Source organism: Epinephelus fuscoguttatus, linkage group LG17, assembly GCF_011397635.1.
Source record: "Epinephelus fuscoguttatus linkage group LG17, E.fuscoguttatus.final_Chr_v1".
Classification (NCBI taxonomy): domain Eukaryota; kingdom Metazoa; phylum Chordata; class Actinopteri; order Perciformes; family Serranidae; genus Epinephelus; species Epinephelus fuscoguttatus.
In genome coordinates, this window is record NC_064768.1 from 1876860 (window position 1) to 1896050 (window position 19191).

A 19191-nucleotide genomic window follows, 5' to 3' on the forward strand; every position below is an offset into this window, starting at 1 on the left:
TGAATCTGGACATTGAACCAACACAACCGAAGTACTGATCAATCCCGCGTGCGGGGCGACACAATAGCGGTCCGACGAGGTCGGATCACTGCGACATAAGCAAGCAGACACAAACGGGCAGGAGAATAACAGACAGCAGCAACACAGGCAATATTTTTACAATATCAATGCAGCCAAAATTGGACGCGGCGGTCCGTATCAACAAGCCCTTACAAACTTAAAAGAAACACACACTAACTACTATCTGCCCAGAGCTAAAGCCTCTTACTGTTGCAGAAGGTGGAGTGATGTGTCGGTCGTTCCTCGTGCGTCCTTTGTTACGGCAGAGGTGAAGTGGTTAGCGGCTCACAGCGGCTAACGGGTCCTCGGCGAGGGGGCAAGTCTCTGACGAGGCGAGTTAATTCCGGCTCGTAGCGGGGAATCACTCGGGGAAAGAAGGGGGTCCTTGTCCTTCTTCTTGAAGCAGGCAGTCCTTGTTATCTACCAAACTTCGCATCCGCGGGCATCCGGGTGAGAGGGTCAATCCGTGGTCTCGTACCGGGCTATTCTGTGTTCCTCAGCGCACAGAGTGAGGGAGAGGAGAGGAGATCAGCTCGACCAGCGAGGGAAATCCGTAGGCCTAAAACGCGTCTAACTGTGCACAGTAATAACTCTTTCTAAAGCGTTCGCCACGTGGGACGAGTTGCTAAGCTTTAGGAACAGTTATGGGTACTTCTATTAGCTATGAGGATCACAGCCAGAAGCGTTTCCCTCAGGTACGCTCTGTGATGATATACCCCGGCGTGACGTCACCGGTGCGGGGTTGGCCGTGGCGGATTTCACCCAATGGGAGCTGTGTATTTCAGGGGACCTCTGCTGGTCAGCTGGGGTGCTGACCAGCAGAGCTGGTCTCAGGCTTTGATTGTTACATGTAGGCCCAAAAGTTTATGGATAAAGTGTAGGCTTTTGTTATAAATCCTTGTACAGCACAACACCATTTTATTTATGTAGTTATGTCTGTAGGCTCGGTGACACAAAATTAAAACTGTAATGAAGTGATTAGGGTATTGAAAAATGTGTTAGGCTATGCACTGTTGTGTTATTTTAAATTATAAACACAGTATTTTACTGCTCGCGTGAAAAATAGACCAGACACCGAACTGAAACGCTGCCTCCGCGGGCACTCCGCCCTGCTCAGCGGCCTGTGTGGACAGTCAGATAGGTTAACATGGGCGCCGATTGAAAACTGCCTCCGCTACTGCGCGGGCGCTGCGCTTCGGTTCCGCGTCCAGTGTGTCCAGAATGGCACGGGTGTGATGTCTGTTCATTATTTCGTTCATGTCCTTATTAATGCCCACTTTATAACTTGCTTGTTGGATTTATTAAACTAACAAATGAAAACGACATATCTTTGAATATGTTAAAGGAAAATTAAAATGACCGGTAAAAATAGATTATGACCGGATTTTTATGATCCTGTCGGTCAAAATGACCAGCGACGAAAAAGTCTAGCGCGACGTCTGGGTGGTAGGTACAGTACAGTACTGAGCCTTGCTGCAGGCTGAGCTGACAGCTGTGTGCTGCTACCTGCAGGCTGTCTCCACATTCAAACATACACACTTTTTATTCACAGCCATCTCTACAGTAGTGGACTGACCAGTAATGTAATGTACAGTAATGAAGACTGACCTACTTTGACCTGATCTGTCAAGAGATTGTGGGTATCAAAAGTGAAAGGAAAAGGGTGGTGCTGAGAAACTGTGGCAGAAAAACTAACTGCAGCAGGATGACATAACAGATGTGTACTGCAGCTGGGCATTGCAACTGCAAATGTTCAGTAGTCAATTTTCAATTCAATCAATTTTATGTATAAAGCCCAATATCACAAATCACAATTTGCCTCACAGGGCTTTACAGCATACAACATTCCTCTGTCCTCAGGACCCTCGCAGCAGATAAGGAAAACTCCCTTTAACAGGTGAAAAAATGGTAGAAACCTCAGGGAGAGCAACTGAGGAGGGACCCTTTTCCAGGATGACAGACATGCAATAGATGACGTACAGAACAGATCAACATAATACATTAACGGTAATCTGTATGACACAATGAGACAGAAGGGGAGACAGAGACAGAGAGAGATGCAGGACAGACAGTAATGTTAATAGCTTACAACAATATAATGGTCAAAATGCTTAATTTATCCACATTGTAATGATTACATTTTAAATAGGGTAGACTTTCTAAATGTTTCCATGTCATCATTAGCTGGCCATAGATGTGTATCAGATTCCTTGATTTGATTAAATTAAGTTAAAATGGCAATAACAAAATTATCCAGTAAACATAATGATAATGGTAAACATAATGGTTTTGGAGGGAAAACTGGAGGGATTCCTTTGCGCATGTGTCGGCGTCTGTAGCTGCCTGTCTGTGCTCTCCCTAACCCACGATTTTAAACTTATTTATTTTAGCTCTGGAGTGACTTTTAAGCTATCTGCTTGGACATCAGTTGTTTTTATTTTTGTTTTTATTTATCTCATTTAATCGGACGTTATTTTAATCACTGGATGTCCAAGCATTAGGGGTTTTAACAGCCAGACATGGCCTGCTTGACAGGTGGGAAAGTTTCCGCCAGCATAGCCTATATATGGCTACATCCATGCACGCCGATGTGGACCCCCAGCTTGTAAAAGCAAACAAAAAGATTTCTGACCTGAAAGAAGACATTCGCCGGCTCTCTGGTGAGCTAAACATCAAATCCTCCATGCTGACCGCCCTCCAGGAGGTGGCTCATGAACAGTTGCTCCAGATCGCCTCACTCACGGCGGCCCTCCAGGACACGCTGCACTGGGATCCCAGCGCTTGGCCTCCACCGTCCTCCAGCTCAACACCGAGTCGCCGGTGGTCTTGGGTGGAGGTGGTCGGCAGGGGTAAAAGAGGCCCTGGCTGTGCTGCCTCACCTCCGCGCCTCAGCCTGTCACGCTAGGGCCACACCGCCCGCGGAAGCGCTGCGAATAGCCTCGAAGCGCCGAGAAGAGAAGGCAGTTTCCTTTCGGCGCCCATGTTAACCGACTGTGCCGTCCATACTGGCCGCGCCGCGCCGGGAAGCTCCGCGGCAGGCTCACGATTTGCAGCGATCAGTTCGGCGTCTGGTCTATTTTCTGCGCGAGCCGCGAGCGAATCTGACAAGCCAGGCAGTGAAAAACAAGAGCTGGGAGCAGAATCGCTTGTCGACGGCGTGGAGAAATGCGCGTCTGATGTGAACGGAGGTGCTCCGGCGCGCGCGAGAATTTCGGTGCGCTGCGCTTCCGCGGGCAGTGTGGCCCTGGCGTCAAACCGCTACAGCGCCCTGGCATCGGACGGAGATCCAGACGCTGGCACTGCAGACGTTGCCGCTGCGGTTCCTTCCCCGCCGGCCGGTGCTGTTCCAGCCGCTCCCCGCTTGGAGGAGTCGGCCTCGGCGTCTAACGGTGCTGTGGCTCCCTCTCGGCCGGCCGGTGGTACACCTGCAGCGCCCTGCGCGGATGGATCCGCGTCTTTCGGATTTACTCGCGACCCTGTTAACTGGCGACCTTCAGCCGAATGCATCTGTGGTTGTTGTAGTGACAACAGCTGTTTTCAACCATGAAGAGAACACGTAGCTGTCCTCGCGAAGGCCTCTTTATTCAGTTTTTCAGAAGAATATCAAAACATAGCCGACCTGATCCGTCTTTGGACTCTTGTTGGAGGAACCCAGTCACAGACCGACACTCAGTCGCGGTTTGGCACATGTTTATTTAGGCAGGCACCAGAGACGAAACTGTGTAGGCCTATTTAGAAAATTTATTCGAGATAGGAGTTAGATTTACAGGAAAAGCAACTTGGTCTCTTCCTGTTTTCAACATTCCGTCATAACAAGTGTGATTCAAACCGCGACTGAGTGTCGGTCCGTGACTGGGTTCCTCCAACAAGAGTCCAAAGGCGGATCAGGTCGGCTATGTTTTGATAGTCTTCTGAAAAACTGAATAAAGAGGCCTTCGCGAGGACAGCTACGTGTTCTCTTCCTGGTTGAAAACAGCTGTTGTCACTACGACAACCACAGACGCATTCGGCTGAAGGTCGCCAGTTAACAGGGTCGCGAGTAAATCCAAAACACCGGTCATCGTTGACAAACTTCCAGAACTGCTTCATTCACTCCCTTCCTCCATAAATCGGCTGATTTTCCATTTGGGCTCAAATGACACGGCCCGCCAGCAATCAGAGCAGACAAAAATGGATTTTGTTGCTCTTTTTAACCTTTTAAAAAACTGTGGTAAGTCGGTCTTTATCAGCGGTCCCCTGCCAACACTGTCCCGCGGGGCAGAACGCTTCAGTCGGTTACTCTCCCTCAATTCATGGGTCCAGGCTGCCTGTAGCACCTGTGGATTCACTTTTATCGACAATTTTAACTTATTTTGGAACCGGTCCTCTTTTTTCAGGGCTGACGGGCTTCACCCGAGCAGGCTGGGCAGCCGCATGTTACTGGCTAACATTCAGCACGCTGTTCAGTGTGCCCCATGTGACTGACGTACATTGGAAGCACACACCCCCCTGGTTTCCTCTTTGGTTCACCCCCAACCCACTCCCACATCCACATCCATCCCAGTCAGAATTTCAAACAGATTTAACAAAACAACTTCACCATGGACCAATAGCAACCCCAAAAACTTAGTTCCCCTCACACCTGCTCCACACTCACCACATTGTGATGATGAGTGCACGTTCGGCACAGACATTAACCTGGCCATGCTGAACGTGTGCTCTCTTTTTAAATAAAACTTTTATCATAAATGACCTGATTTTAGATAACAAGTTGGACAGTATTCTTTTAACAGAAACATGGCTTGGCACTGACGCACCTGTTGTTCTCACCAAGGCCTGCCCACCAAATTTTAATTTTTTATTTTCTACTAGGGGGGGTAAAAAAAGGAGGCGGAACTGCTTCAGTCACTAAAAAGTCACTGCACTCTACTGAAGTTTCTTTTAACAGCTACTCATCATTTGAGTATCATGCCTTTGTTTTTGGCAGCCCTCCTATTCTTTGTATCACAGTCTACAGACCACCCCACCATTCCACCTCTTTTAGCACTTTTTTTTCAGAACTATTAACAATCATACACACCACCTATAACAGAATTTTAATAACTGGTGATTTTAATTTACATGTTGATAATACCTCGGATCCAATGTCCAGAGAATTTTTAAACCTTTTAACCTGCATGGATTTTAAACAGCACGTCACACAGCCGACTCACAACAGAGGACACACCCTGGACCTGGTCATAACCTATGGCCTGTCCACTGGTGTGTTCTCTGTTAACATCACCAGTTTTAGCCATCAGGAGGCCCCGGTGAGAACGTTGAGGAAACGCTACCTAACTTCTGAAGTGGCTGCAAATTTTATCGAGATTTTACAGAGCACTCCTGCTGAAATTTTACCTGCACCTTGTGATTTTATTGTGGACAATTTTAACAGTAAATTAAAGTCAACACTTGACTCAGTGGCTCCACTTTTAACCAAAATCAGAAAAACAAAACCTACACCCCCGTGGAGAAATGATAACATCATAAGACTGAAAAGAAAATGCAGGAGTGCAGAGAGGAGGTGGAGAAAAACCAAATTGACAGTTCATTTTGAAATATTACGCGAACAACTCAAAACCTACAATAAAACAGTCAAACAGGCAAGAATATCCCACTTTCAAAACTCATTTCCAATCATAAAAACAACCCCAAATTTCTTTTCTCCACCTTCGATCTTTTAACCAGCACCAATTTTAATAAACCATCCAACATATCAACAGATGCCCTCTGCGAGGACTTTGCAGACCACTTCAGAAGTAAAATCGATGATATCAGGTCCAGTCTTTTATCCCAACGGAATGTAATTTTTAACACACCTGGATCATTGCTTTTACCTGAGGAAACACTGGAGAGTTTTGTCCTGGTTGATGCAAGGACACTTGGTCGAGTTTTCTCCCAGGTAAACCCAACAACTTGCCTTTTAGATCCAATTCCCACATCACTTTTAAAGACATTCTATGGATTCTTTGAGGAACAGATTTTAAATATAGTGAATTACTCTCTTCAGACGGGTGTCTTCCCCGCCGCCTTCAAAACAGCGGTGGTGAAGCCCCTTCTGAAGAAGAGTAATTTAGATCCCAACATTTTTAATAATTACCGACCTGTATCCAACTTACCGTTTTTAAGTAAGATTTTAGAAAAACTGGTTTTTAATCAAGTAAATGATTTTTTAAAAAGAAACGTAAAAAAAAAAAGTATTTTAGAGAAATATCAATCTGGTTTTAGGATGAACCACAGTACCGAGACAGCCCTTTAAAAAATTTGAAATGATATCAGGTTGAATGTTGATTCACAAAAACTCACAGTCTTGGTACTACTGGATCTAAGCGCCGCCTTTGATACAGTAGATCACCACATTTTATTAAATAGACTCAGAAACCTGGTGGGCCTCTCTGGTACTGTTTTTAACTGGTTCAGCTCTTATCTCACAGATCGTTGTTTCTTTGTAAGTATGGATACATATTCCTCCAGAACGCATGAAATTAGGTGTGGGGTGCCCCAAGGGTCAATTTTAGGTCCAATTCTTTTTAATCTATACATGCTTCCCCTTGGGGACGTCATCAGGAAGAACGGCATCAGCTTCCACAGTTACGCAGATGACACACAGCTGTACATCACCGTGTCTCCTGATGATTGATACCCTTTTTAACTGCATTTTAGATATCAAGTCATGGATGGCAGTGAATTTCCTACAGCTCAACCAGGACAAAACAGAGGTTTTAATTATTGGTCCTGAAGGCCAGAGAGAGAAACTTTTACCTAAACTACAAGATTTTAAACCTTCACAGTGTGTACAGAACCTGGGCGTCATTTTTGACTCTGAGCTTAGCTTTATTCCACACATCAAAAATGTAACAAAGACAGGTTTTTATCATCTTAAGAATATAGCCAGAGTCCGCCCGTTTCTCTCTCAGGCTAACACGGAGGTGCTGATGCATGCTTTTATCTCTTGTCATTTAGATTACTGTAATGCCCTGCTGTCTGGTCTTCCGAAAAATACTATCTCTAATCTGCAGCTACTCCAAAACTCAGCCGCACCAGTGCTGACGAGGACCAGAGGGCGGGAGCACATTTCACCAGTTTTACAATCGCTGCATTGGCTCCCTGTGTGTTTCAGGATCAATTTTAAGGTTCTTTTATTAGTTTTTAAATGTCTTAACGGTCTTGGGCCATCTTATTTATCTGACCTGCTTTTATCATATCAACCCTCGCGGATCCTGAGGTCCTCCGCCACCGGCCTTTTAATTGTTCCAAGAGTTAGAACAAAAACCCACGGGGAGGCTGCATTCAGCCACTATGGCCCTCACTTATGGAACAGCCTGCCGGAGAGCATCAGGACTGCAGAGACTGTTGATGTTTTTAAAAGGCTCAAGACTCACCTTTTTAATTTAGCTTTTAACTGATTTCTTTTACTCTTTTAATTCTTCTATTATATGTTTTTACTTTCTAATGCTTTTAAATTATTTATTTTTAAATCATTATGGATTTTAGTCTCTAAATCTTAATTTATTTATTTATTTATTTATTTATTATTATTATTAATATTATTTTAATCTTTAACTCTTTAATTTTTCCTAATCTCCACACCATGTGTGGAGTTCACCCCGGTCTGTCTGGTCGGGGTGGTCTCTGTGGCGGCGCTTCCTGTGGCTGTGGGCTGCAGCGCCTCTCAGTGTGGATGGCTCCCCATAGGTGGTTCTTTCCTCACCTGGTTCCTCAGTGCCCAGCCATGTTATTGACTATATTGACTGTGTGTGTGTGTGTGTGTGTGTGTGTGTGTGTGTGTGTGTATGTTTATATGTGGGGGAGGGAGGGGCGAGTTTTCAATATGTATGTATTATTTTTGTTTGTTTTTATTCTGTGAAGCACTTTGTGCTGCATTTTTAATGTATGAAAAGTGCTATACAAATAAAGTTTGATTGATTGATTGAATGAGATTTTTGCAAAGGATCAAATGGTTTAGAGAGTGCTGAGCCATGGCACATGAAGTTATAGTTTGTTATTGTGACACTCATCAGTAAATAAAATGGCCTTCCCGTATTATTAAACCCCAAGGCTAACAGTCGGTACATTTACATGCACAGATAAGTGGAGCTATGATTATAGCTAGGCCAATTAATTGGACTACTGTTCTTGTCCCAGTATACAAACACGGGAGAGAGATAGATTTATTGACCCAAGTATGTCCAACTGCTACGATAGGTAGCAATATACCTCCTGTGAGCTTGTTAGTTTTGGCACTTTTTCTGGTTGACCTATTACGTCACAGATCAAACAATCAGCAAACAAGTTAGCTATTGTTAGCTAGTGGGAAACTGGTACCAAAAGATTATGGCTCTGGATGTAGATTTTACCATGTTTTTCTTGTGTTATGCATTTATTGCTTTCAACTTCTGAGGTAAAGCCCGGGGCCAGAAACTGTGGAGCATGTACAGAGCACCTCTGCCAGTTTGGGTCTGATTGACTGTATACATACAGGAGTAATTCAGCTCCCAATCACATTATCTAGATGTGTTTGTCCGACTTTGAGAAATTTCACTTAGGGCGATTTCAGTCAGACTAACATGTTTACATGTATTTTAAAAGTCTGGTTTTAGTTGGAGTAACACAATAAATCCACTTCTCTGATGTCATGTAAACGTACTGAATGAGAACCACTACGAGCCCAGGAATTCTACTGTTGTCACTGTAGTAGTAGTAGTAGTAGAAATAGTAGTAGTAAGTAGTTGTATATATTACAGCTCAATTTCTTAAAATCGACTCGGTGAGATAATGTACAATATTATGGACATTAGAGTGCATCATAGCACTGAGACAGCACTAGTTAAAATTACAAATGACCTTCTGATTGCTTCAGACAAGGGACTTGTCTCTGTACTTGTTTTATTAGATCTTAGTGCGGCGTTTGACACAGCTGACCATCAAATTCTACTGCAGAGACTGGATCACTTAATTGGCCTAAAAGGTTCTGCACTGAGCTGGTTTAAATCTTATTTATCTGATCGTTTTCAGTTTGTTGACGTTCATAATGAATCATCCTTATGTACCAAAGTTTGTTTTGGAGTTCCGCAAGGTTCTGTGCTCGGACCAGTCCTATTTACTCTATATATGCTTCCTTTAGGTAACATCGTTAGAAATCACTCTATAAATTTCCATTGTTATGCAGATGATATTCAGTTGTATTTATCGATGAAGCCAGAAGAAAGTAATCAATTAACTAAACTCCATAATTGCCTTAAAGACATAAAAACTTGGATGAGCACCAATTTCCTGATGTTAAATTCAGACAAAACTGAAGTTATTGTTCTTGGCCCCAAACAACTCAGAGACTCTTTATCTGATGACATAGTTTCTCTAGATGGCATTGCTCTGGCCTCTAGCACTACCGTAAGAAACCTCGGAGCAATATTTGATCAAGATTTGTCTTTTAATTCTCATTTAAAACAAACCTCACGGACTGCATTTTTTCATCTGCGTAATATTGCGAAAATTAGGCCTATCCTGACCCGAAAAGATGCAGAAAAATTGGTCCACGCTTTTGTTACCTCAAGGCTGGATTACTGTAACTCTCTATTATCAGGTAGCTCTAGTAAGTCCTTAAAAACTCTCCAGCTAATTCAGAATGCAGCAGCACGTGTACTAACAGGAACTAAGAAACGCGATCATATCTCTCCTGTTTTAGCTTCTCTGCACTGGCTCCCTGTAAAATCCAGAATTGAATTTAAAATCCTACTGTTAACTTATAAAGCTCTAAATGGTCAAGCTCCGTCATATCTTAGAGAGCTCATAGTGCCATATTATTCCACCAGAACACTGCGCTCTGAGAACACAGGGTTACTCGTGGTCCCTATAGTCTCCAAAAGTAGATCAGGAGCTAGAGCCTTCAGCTATCAGGCTCCTCTCCTGTGGAATCATCTTCCTGTTATGGTCTGGGAGGCAGACACCGTCTTCACATTTAAGACTAGACTTAAGACTTTCCTCTTTGATAAAGCTTATAGTTAGGGCTGGCTCAGGCTTGCCCTGTACCAGCCCCTAGTTAGGCGGACCCCCCTATAATACACCGGGCACCTTCTCTCCTTTTCACTCTCTCTCTCTCTCTCTCTCTTTCTCTCTCTCTCTCTCTCTCTTTTTTTTTTTTTTTTTTTTTTTTTTTAATACTTGTCTGCATTGGTCTTCATAGCTTAGTGCCACTAAAGGGTGTAAGCTTGATGCACTGTTAATCTTGCAGTCAAGTATTTTATACCCATAATGCGTGGTTGTGACCATCACCCACCCTCCCTGGAGACTAGCCTAACAGCCTTTATTGGAAAAACTTCCTAATATGAGTCAGAGAGGGCCATGATACACCAAAGTGTGTCAGGGGGAAAGTAAGGAAACAAGCAAGGGGGAGGGGGTGGGTGCTTAAGTCCTGAGTTATATAGTGACAGTGCATGCAGAGAAGAAGGAGGAAAAACAAACAAATGAACAAACAAATGAAAGAAAGAAAAAAAACAGGGGAGAAACAGGCAGTGTAGCTGATGTATTGTGGCCTTGAGGTGGTTGTGCTTCATGCAGATTATCAAAAATAAACATATACATGTCTACTATACTGTACTGAAAAACAAAAACAAAAGAGAAGTCTATACTGAACACCAAAAATGTGAGAGTCTTGGTGGAGGGGGAAAGCCCGATTGCAGAGAAGAGTTGCCAGCGCGGTGTGGTAGGTCTGAGACACAAGTGGGCCCCTTTGGAGTGATCCCATCGGTTCTTTGCGATGCGTCACGGAGCTGAAGTATTGAACATGCATGCGTGTATTTGAACCCTCCCAATGTGTTTATGAAAACCATCACCAGGGTCCAGGGCCAGCCCTGCGGGGGAAGGGGGGCGGTATGGCATCCCAAGAACGCAGGAGCGCCCAGACCCCAAGACCAGGGAGCCGCAGAGGCAGCAGGACACCACACAGGCCCAAGGACCCAGGGCGGCGAAGGCCGGCACCCCCAGAGAGCCAGAGACACACCCCAGACAGGCGGGGCAGGAGGGCCCGCCCACCCACCGCCCGACGCGGACCGCCCCCACCACCCCCAACCACCACCCGCCCGCCCCCACCCCCACCCCCCACCCACGGATGCACCCAGGGACCACCCCCAACCCAAGGAGCCAGGCGCGGGGGCCCGGCACCGCCCCCGGGGAGAGAACCAGCACCGCACCGGACAGGCCCGCACCAGGCGCCGGCCACCAGCAGACGCCGGACCGGACAGTAATGAGAGCCCACCCAGGCCCGGGCGGACGAGGGAGGCAAGGAGGCGGTGGTACTGCAAGGCATATGTCCCCGGCGCATCGGGAACCAGGGGACCGCGAAGGGCCACCCGCCCGAACCCCCCTGGATTGGCCCCTCACCAACACACGAGAGAGCGGACCGCCACGAGCAGTCAATCCCCCATCGGGACCCCCTAGCAGAGGGCCCATAAACCACAGCCGGTCAGGAGGCAGAACCCCGGCAGGAACCCACAGAGCCCCCAGGGCGCCACCCGGCCCACCCGCCACGGGCCGCGGGACCCCGGACACCGGGAATCCAGCCAAACCACCATGATGTAAATGGGCTCCTGGCTTCAACCTCAGCCCAGGAGGGCCGGGCCCCACTAGCCATGCCATGTCTACAGTGTGTGTAAACCCACCACCCCTCTTACTATGATTCTCCGATCCTGACGGAGAAACATTAACCCTACACCGTGAATGTGAATGTGAGTGCCCATAAGTGTGATGTGGTGCATTAAAATTGAGGACATAGGAGACAGGTGGGGCAAGGCTGATGGCTACAGCCCACTGCTGTCCTGCAGCCCGTGCAGCCATAAGGCACCTGGAACCTGTTCCCATCTGTCCCCCAAAATGTAGGTGTATGTGGTGCTTTAAAATTGGAGAGCAGATAAGGATGGGCCGGGGGGCAGCATGGAGGGCTACCGGACACCACTGTCCCATAGCCTGCCCCATCATGTAGCCCCCCAATCCATCCGTGGTCCGCACCTCGAAGAGTGAGTGTATGTGGTGCATTAAAACTGTGCAATGTGTGGTGAGTGAACTAAATGTGGTTTAGGAGGCCAGGCCAGTGTAGGCCCGGCCCGAGGGCCGGAGGAATGGATGGGAGGGACTAGCAGGTGGCACCAACCAGACCCCAGCGCGAGGCCCCAGCACCCATGGACAGCGGGCCAGGCGGGCCCCAGGAAACCCAACGGGCCCCACCTAACCCCGCCCACTGGCAACTGCAGTGGCAGGCCCCGCAGTGGTCCCGACCTGGGCCACACCGCGCAAATCGGCCCCAGCAGAAGGGCAAGGCGCACCACCAGGGTGCACGGACGACGGCACCCCCAGCCCTCCCGAACCCCGACGCGCAGGAGCACAGACCAACCCGCAACCCCGCCAGTACCCCCAGACCGCCACAGACCCAAGGCCGGACCCCCAGCCCATCCGACCCGCCCCCCACCGGCGGCCGCACACCAACGGGCAGGCCCACACTGCGCAGCACCAGAACACCCCCCGCGGGCCGCACCCCCCCCCCCCGCCCGGCCCCCCACCCCAGGGGCGGCCCCCGGGCCCCCCCGAGGTCGGGAGAGAGGAGCAGGGAGGGATGGGGAGAGGGGGGAGGGAGGAGGGAGGGGAAGGGCGGGAGCGGAGCGGGGGGGGGGGAGGAGGAGCCCACCCACCCCGCACCACCAGGGGCGGAAACAGCCCCCCAGGGGGGACCGGGCACGCCGCCCCAGGCCCAGGGAGCACGAGGAGACCCCGCCCCCCCCAGGCACACAGGGCGAGCAGTCCAGACACATCCGCTCCCAGGGGAAACCGCCCGGCCCCGCAATCCCCCACAGAGCTAGGGAGCAGGCCCGGATTCAAAGGGAAGAAGGTGCACCTAACACATGCTTAAGACCTTGAGTTCTGATGAACCGCTGTGGTATATTGTGGTGAGAGAGATAGAGGGATTAGGGGTTACATCATTAACAAAAACACGTTACATATTACACAACAGTCTTTCTTGAGTTGTAATATTTATATGTACAGGTGGCATATGCTCACAGGCTGAGTGGCACTATACAGACACGTTTAGTGAGTGAATAAATGGTGACCATTTTTCTGTAAAGTATGTTAATTGGTTTCTGTGGCCAGCAGATATTTTCTCCAGCGAAATATGTTCTACAAGGAGATTCAGCCAATGTTTGATGTTGAGGGTCTGTTTATCTTTCCAGTTGACTAGGATTGTTTTCTTGGCGATGGCTACAAGAAGAGAGTTGCAGTGGCTGTTTGGGAGGTCAATTGTCATCAGGTCACCAATTAAGCACAGGTTGGGAGATAATGGGATCCTGCAGTCCAAAATGGAGGAGAGTTTTTGAGTGACTGTAGACCAGAAGTGCTGGACGGGTGAACATAACCAGAGTGCATGAAAGTAGGTGTCTGCAGTGTTCTGAGTACACTGAGTGCATGTGTCAGATTGACTAAAGCCCATTCTATTCATCTTTTGTTGGGTGATGTGTGTTCTGTGGAGTACTTTAAATTGGATAAGTTGTATATTAGTGTGTCTTGTCATCTTAAATGTATTTTTGCATATCTGAGTCCAGAAGTCAGGGTCCGGTGATACACCCAGGTCTTTTTCCCATTTTAAAGTTGGTAAATGTATAGAACTGGTCTTTGACAGTAATTTATAAATCTTAGAGAGGTTCTTCTTATTGCTCGGAGAAAGCTTTGTAATATGTTTGGCAAATTCTGGTGGCTGCAAAGTGTCCTGAGGCGCTGGAATTCTCCTCTTGATTGTTTTTATCAATTGTAAATATTGTAGAAAATTGCCATTTCTTATTTCAAAAGTTTGAAATAAGTTTGTGTATGTCATAAGTATATTGTCTTGGAAAAGGTGATGGAGATGAGTTACTCCCTTCATCTCCCATGTGCTAAAATGGAGAGGTCTTTTGTCAATTTCAAAATCCGGGTTGTGCCAAATTGGAGAGAGCAAGCAAGGTTCTATCGGAGAGTTTGTGATTTCTAGTGTTTTCCACCAGGCTGATAGGGTGGAAGCAATCATTGGGTTCTTAAAACAGTTATGACGTCTGAGTGTAGTGGTGATAAACGGGAGGTCAGAGAGTCTTATATTGTTGCAGTCCGCCTGTTCTAATTCGAGCCAGGAGTTGTAGTTTTCGTTAGGATATAACCATTTCAATAGATATTGTAGCTGGTTAGCTAAATAGTAATGTTTAAAGTTAGGAGCGTCTAATCCCCTTCCAATTTGTTTTTCTGAAGGGTGCTTAGGCTAATTTTTGCTGTCTTGTTCTTTGAGTAGAATTTTGTAATTGCAGAATCTAATGACAGGAACCATTTTGATGTGGGTGTGAATGGAATCATGGAAAAAAGATAGTTAATTTGGGGTAGAATTTTCATTTTAACTGTGGCTATTCGTCCCAGGAGGGAGATGGGAAGATTATTCCAGCGCTTCAGGTCACCACAGATCTTATCTAGCAGCGGGCTGAAGTTCAGGTGGACCAGGTCTGATAGTTTGGGTGAAATATTTATGCCTAGATATCTTATGTTGCCCACAGGGAGAGAAAATTTTTGGTCTGCAGGATTCCAAGAGTTCTCCGTTATTGGCATTATTGTCGATTTGGACCAGTTGATGGAGTAGTCCGAAAGTTTCGAGAAATGTGTTATGAGATTAAATACTTCATGTAAAGACGATTTCGGTTCTTGTAGATAAAGTAAAATGTCGTCTGCATATAGATTAATTTTATGTTCTGAATGGGTGGAATGGATACCTATGATCTTGCTGTTCTGACGGACTGCTATAGCCAATGGTTCGATGAATATTGCAAACAGTAGAGGCGAGAGGCACCCTTGTCTGGTTCCTCTCTGCAAAATGAAGCTTTTAGATGTGATCCCGTTGGTGGTGACTGTGGCCTTAGGGGAATTGTATAAGGCTGAAACCCACTGGATAAATGACTCTCCAAAGCCAAATCCACTCAGGGTGGCGAATAGGAAGGACCAGTTGACCTTGTCGAAGGCTTTTTCTGCATCAAGTGACAAAATAATTGCTTTTGTATTAACGCGTTGTGCTTTACTTATCAGATTAAGAACTCTTCTGACATTATTGCTTGAGTGTCTGCCATTAATGAAGCCCGTTTGATCATTATGAATTATTGATGCGATTATTTTCTCCAGTCTAGAAGCGAGTGCCTTTGAGATAATTTTGATATCACTGTTAATTAGTGATAGAGGACGGTAGTTAGAAGGAAGTGTGGGGTCTTTGTTTGGCTTAAGTAATAATTTGATTGCTGCTGTATTCATGTGAGGTCTTATACCTCCGTTCTTTTTGATCTCTGTCACTGTCCTGATGAAAAGTGGTGCTAATATTGTCCAGAAATGTTTTATAAATTCAGCAGGAAAGCCGTCTGGACCTGGAGCCTTACCTGTTGGCATTTTGTCTAATGCATTCTGCAGGTCATTAATAGTCAGGGGGGCGTCTAACATATTTCTGTGTTCCGTGGATAACTGAGGTAAATTTAGGTTATCGAGAAAAGCCTGAATATCTTCTGGGTTTGGATTGTTTACTGTTGAATATAAGTTATGGTAGAAAGAATAGAAAATCTGATTGATCTCCTGAGGAGATTGTGTATAATTTCGGACGGCCCTGGATTGTTGGTATCAGAGATTTTTCTTTATTGCATTGGAGCTGATTAGCCAAAAATTTTCCTGATTTGTTACTGTGTTCAAAATTATTATATCTTAGTTGCTGTATGATAAATTCAGTTTTCTTTGATAGAATATTGTCCAGTTGCGATTTTGTACACTGTAATTGGGTCCATACTTGATCACTTGGATTGTTTGCATATTCCTGTGTTAGTTGTTTAATTTTTTCCTCAATGTTTTTTCTGCTTGCAATTCCTGTATCTTCTTGTAGGAGGAGTATGATATAATTTTTCCTCTGATTACTGCCTTCCCAGTTTCCCATATTAAAGATGGAGATAAAGTTGGAGAGTCATTGTCTTCAAGAAAGTTTGCCCACTCCCGTCTCACCATTTTGTCAAAGTCTGGGTCTTTAAGTAAAGAGATATTAAAGCGCCATGTTGGGGGCCGTTTATGGATGGTTTCTATTTGCAGATTGAGTGATATTGGTGCATGGTCGCTGATAATGATCGGGTGTATTTTTGTGGTAATTTTTTGTGAGATGGAGTTGTTTAAGAGAAAAAAGTCAATTCTTGAAAATGAGCGATGCACAGGAGAGAAGAAAGTATATTCACTCTTCGATGGGTATTTGAGTCTCCAGCCATCGCCAAGCCCAAAATCATCCATATATTCCTGTATTACCTTAGCCGATTGTGATTGCTTTGTGTGTGCTGAGTTGCTAGATCGGTCTAATGAACCATTTAGGACTGTGTTAAAGTCTCCTCCTATTATAGTTGTCGAGCTGTCTGATAGGTTAGATAGTAAAGAGAAGATTGTGTGAAAGAAGGCTGGATCATCATTATTAGGGGCATACAGATTAACGATTGTATATAATTTGTTAAAGATTGTTGCCTGAATAATGATGTAACGGCCTTCTGGGTTTGTTACTGTGCTGTTTAAAGTAAATGGTAGTCTCTTGTGGACCATGATAGAGACACCTCTTTGTCTGTTGTTATAGCAGGATGAAAAAATTTGATTAAAATTTGGATCTTTAAGAGATTTTTCTTCTGACTTTAGCAAGTGGGTTTCTTGTAGGAGAAAATATCTGTTTTCAATCTTGTGACAAAGTCCATCACTTTAATTTTTTTCGCCTGTGAGCGGATGCCATGTACATTCCAGGAAATCAAGTTTAGGTGTGACATTGACAAAGTGGGGGTTTTATCATACTGTGTGTGGGTATGGAGAATGATCTGTGTGTGTTTCTAAGTGAGTTTCTATCTGTGTGGATTTTGCATGAGTATGTGTAATTGTTAAGTGTATGTATTACAGTCAACCGATGTGTCATGGTGAAGCACCGTAGAGTTATGGAGCAGAGCATTAGAATACAAGCATGTTCAACAACCAGAAGCGCCTGTGCCTTGAAGTATTTACAAACCTGAAAAGACAAAGGGGTTACATGGAGTGTATTTGTGTGTGAGGTTAGGGAGGGGGAGTGAGTGAGAGGGATGGGGATCCACATAACCACATGTACATACATATACATCTACATATATACATATATACATACATATATACCAGGGCCGCATGATTAATTGCATTGCAATCGCAGGAATGCTTAATTATCTATTGCAGGAGAAATGTGTCAGAGTACCATTTTGAATGAAATATACATACATATATTTATTTATTTATTTATTTATTTCAAGAATAGTGCAGCCCCAATATATATATACATGTATACACACATCTTTTGTTTTTTGTTTTTTGTTTTTTTTTTATTCCTTTTATGATACAATTAAGCTATGGTTCTGCTTTGTTTTGTGGTTTTAGGGGCACTTATCTCACTTAGAAGAGCCATGGGGTGGTGGTAGAGTGGCGGAATAGCTGCCCATCTATGTATAATTTGTCGACAACAAGAGAGGTCCTATTTCCCTTCTGCCTGTGCTCTTTTAAAATGGGATATAACACTTTACGCCTCGTTGATTTCCTGGGGAACTGATCGCTCATACCAAACGGCGTGCCTTTTAGCTCTCGTCCTTTACTCTTAACGAGCATTTTCTGCTGATAATGTTCGAATTTGGCGATGATCGGACGAGGACGCTGGCCTCCTCGGGGTCCGAGGCTGTGGACGCGGTGAAAGGTGATGTTGTTTACAGTCTCTGTCGGGATCTTGAGGGCCGTCACCATGAACTTTTTTACCTGGACTTCTGGGTTGTCTGGTGTGCTCTCCGGGATGCCAGAAATGATTAAATTGTCTCTCATGCTTCTGGACTGCACGTCGAGGACAGTTTCCTTAAGGAGTTTATTTTCCTTTTTGAGATCTACATCTGAAGCGACCGCCGCTAAGGTGGAGCGGAGTTCAGCGTTGTTTTGCTGCAGGTCGCTAATCTGCTGGTAAGTGAACTCCAAGCTTACCTTCAAGTCTTTTATCTCCTGGTGAAGCATACCGAGCACTTCTAGCTTCTTGTTGATGGATTCCAAGACGCTAAATTCGGAGGATAACAAGTCTTGTGTGTCGGTGGCTGAGTCGGTCTTCTTCCTCTTATTGGGGTTGTCGGCAGGACCCTCCATGACGCACTCGTAGTAGTATTGATCGATAAACTCTTCTAGGTCCTCCACTCTGGCTGATGGTGCAGGCTGGAGTTGTCACCCGTTAGGTAATTATATTTATTTGGCTAGTTTGTTGATATCTAATCTAGCAGCTAAGCGCCGCCATGTTGAATCTCAAAATCCCACAGTGGTCTCGCGGTCTCACGCTGCCATCCGGTCTCTCTCTCTAAGTGAGAGAGTGATGAGTTGTCTCTAAGTGAGAGAGTGATGAGTTCTCTCTCTCTCTCTCTCTCTCTCGTATTCTATTACTGCAAACCTCACGGACTGCATTTTTTCATCTGCGTAATATTGCGAAAATTAGGCCTATCCTGACCCGAAAAGATGCAGAAAAATTGGTCCACGCTTTTGTTACCTCAAGGCTGGATTACTGTAACTCTCTATTATCAGGTAGCTCTAGTAAGTCCTTAAAAACTCTCCAGCTAATTCAGAATGCAGCAGCACGTGTACTAACAGGAACTAAGAAACGCGATCATATCTCTCCTGTTTTAGCTTCTCTGCACTGGCTCCCTGTAAAATCCAGAATTGAATTTAAAATCCTACTGTTAACTTATAAAGCTCTAAATGGTCAAGCTCCGTCATATCTTAGAGAGCTCATAGTGCCATATTATCCCACCAGAACACTGCGCTCTGAGAACGCAGGGTTACTCGTGGTCCCTAAAGTCTCCAAAAGTAGATCAGGAGCCAGAGCCTTTAGCTATCAGGCTCCTCTCCTGTGGAATCATCTTCCTGTTACGGTCCGGGAGGCAGACACCGTCTCCACATTTAAGACTAGACTTAAGACTTTCCTCTTTGATAAAGCTTATAGTTAGGGCTGGCTCAGGCTTGCCCTGTACCAGCCCCTAGTTAGGCTGACTTAGGCCTAGTCTGCCGGAGGACCCCCCTATAATA

At 45.5% G+C, this 19191-nt stretch overlaps 1 protein-coding gene across 5 annotated transcripts in view; it reads left to right on the plus strand.

Annotated features, from left to right (window-relative positions):
* Positions 1 to 19191, plus strand: part of tspan13b (tetraspanin 13b) — a 91866-nt gene that overhangs the window by 49912 nt on the left and 22763 nt on the right. The gene's annotated exons all lie outside the window — the stretch shown is intronic.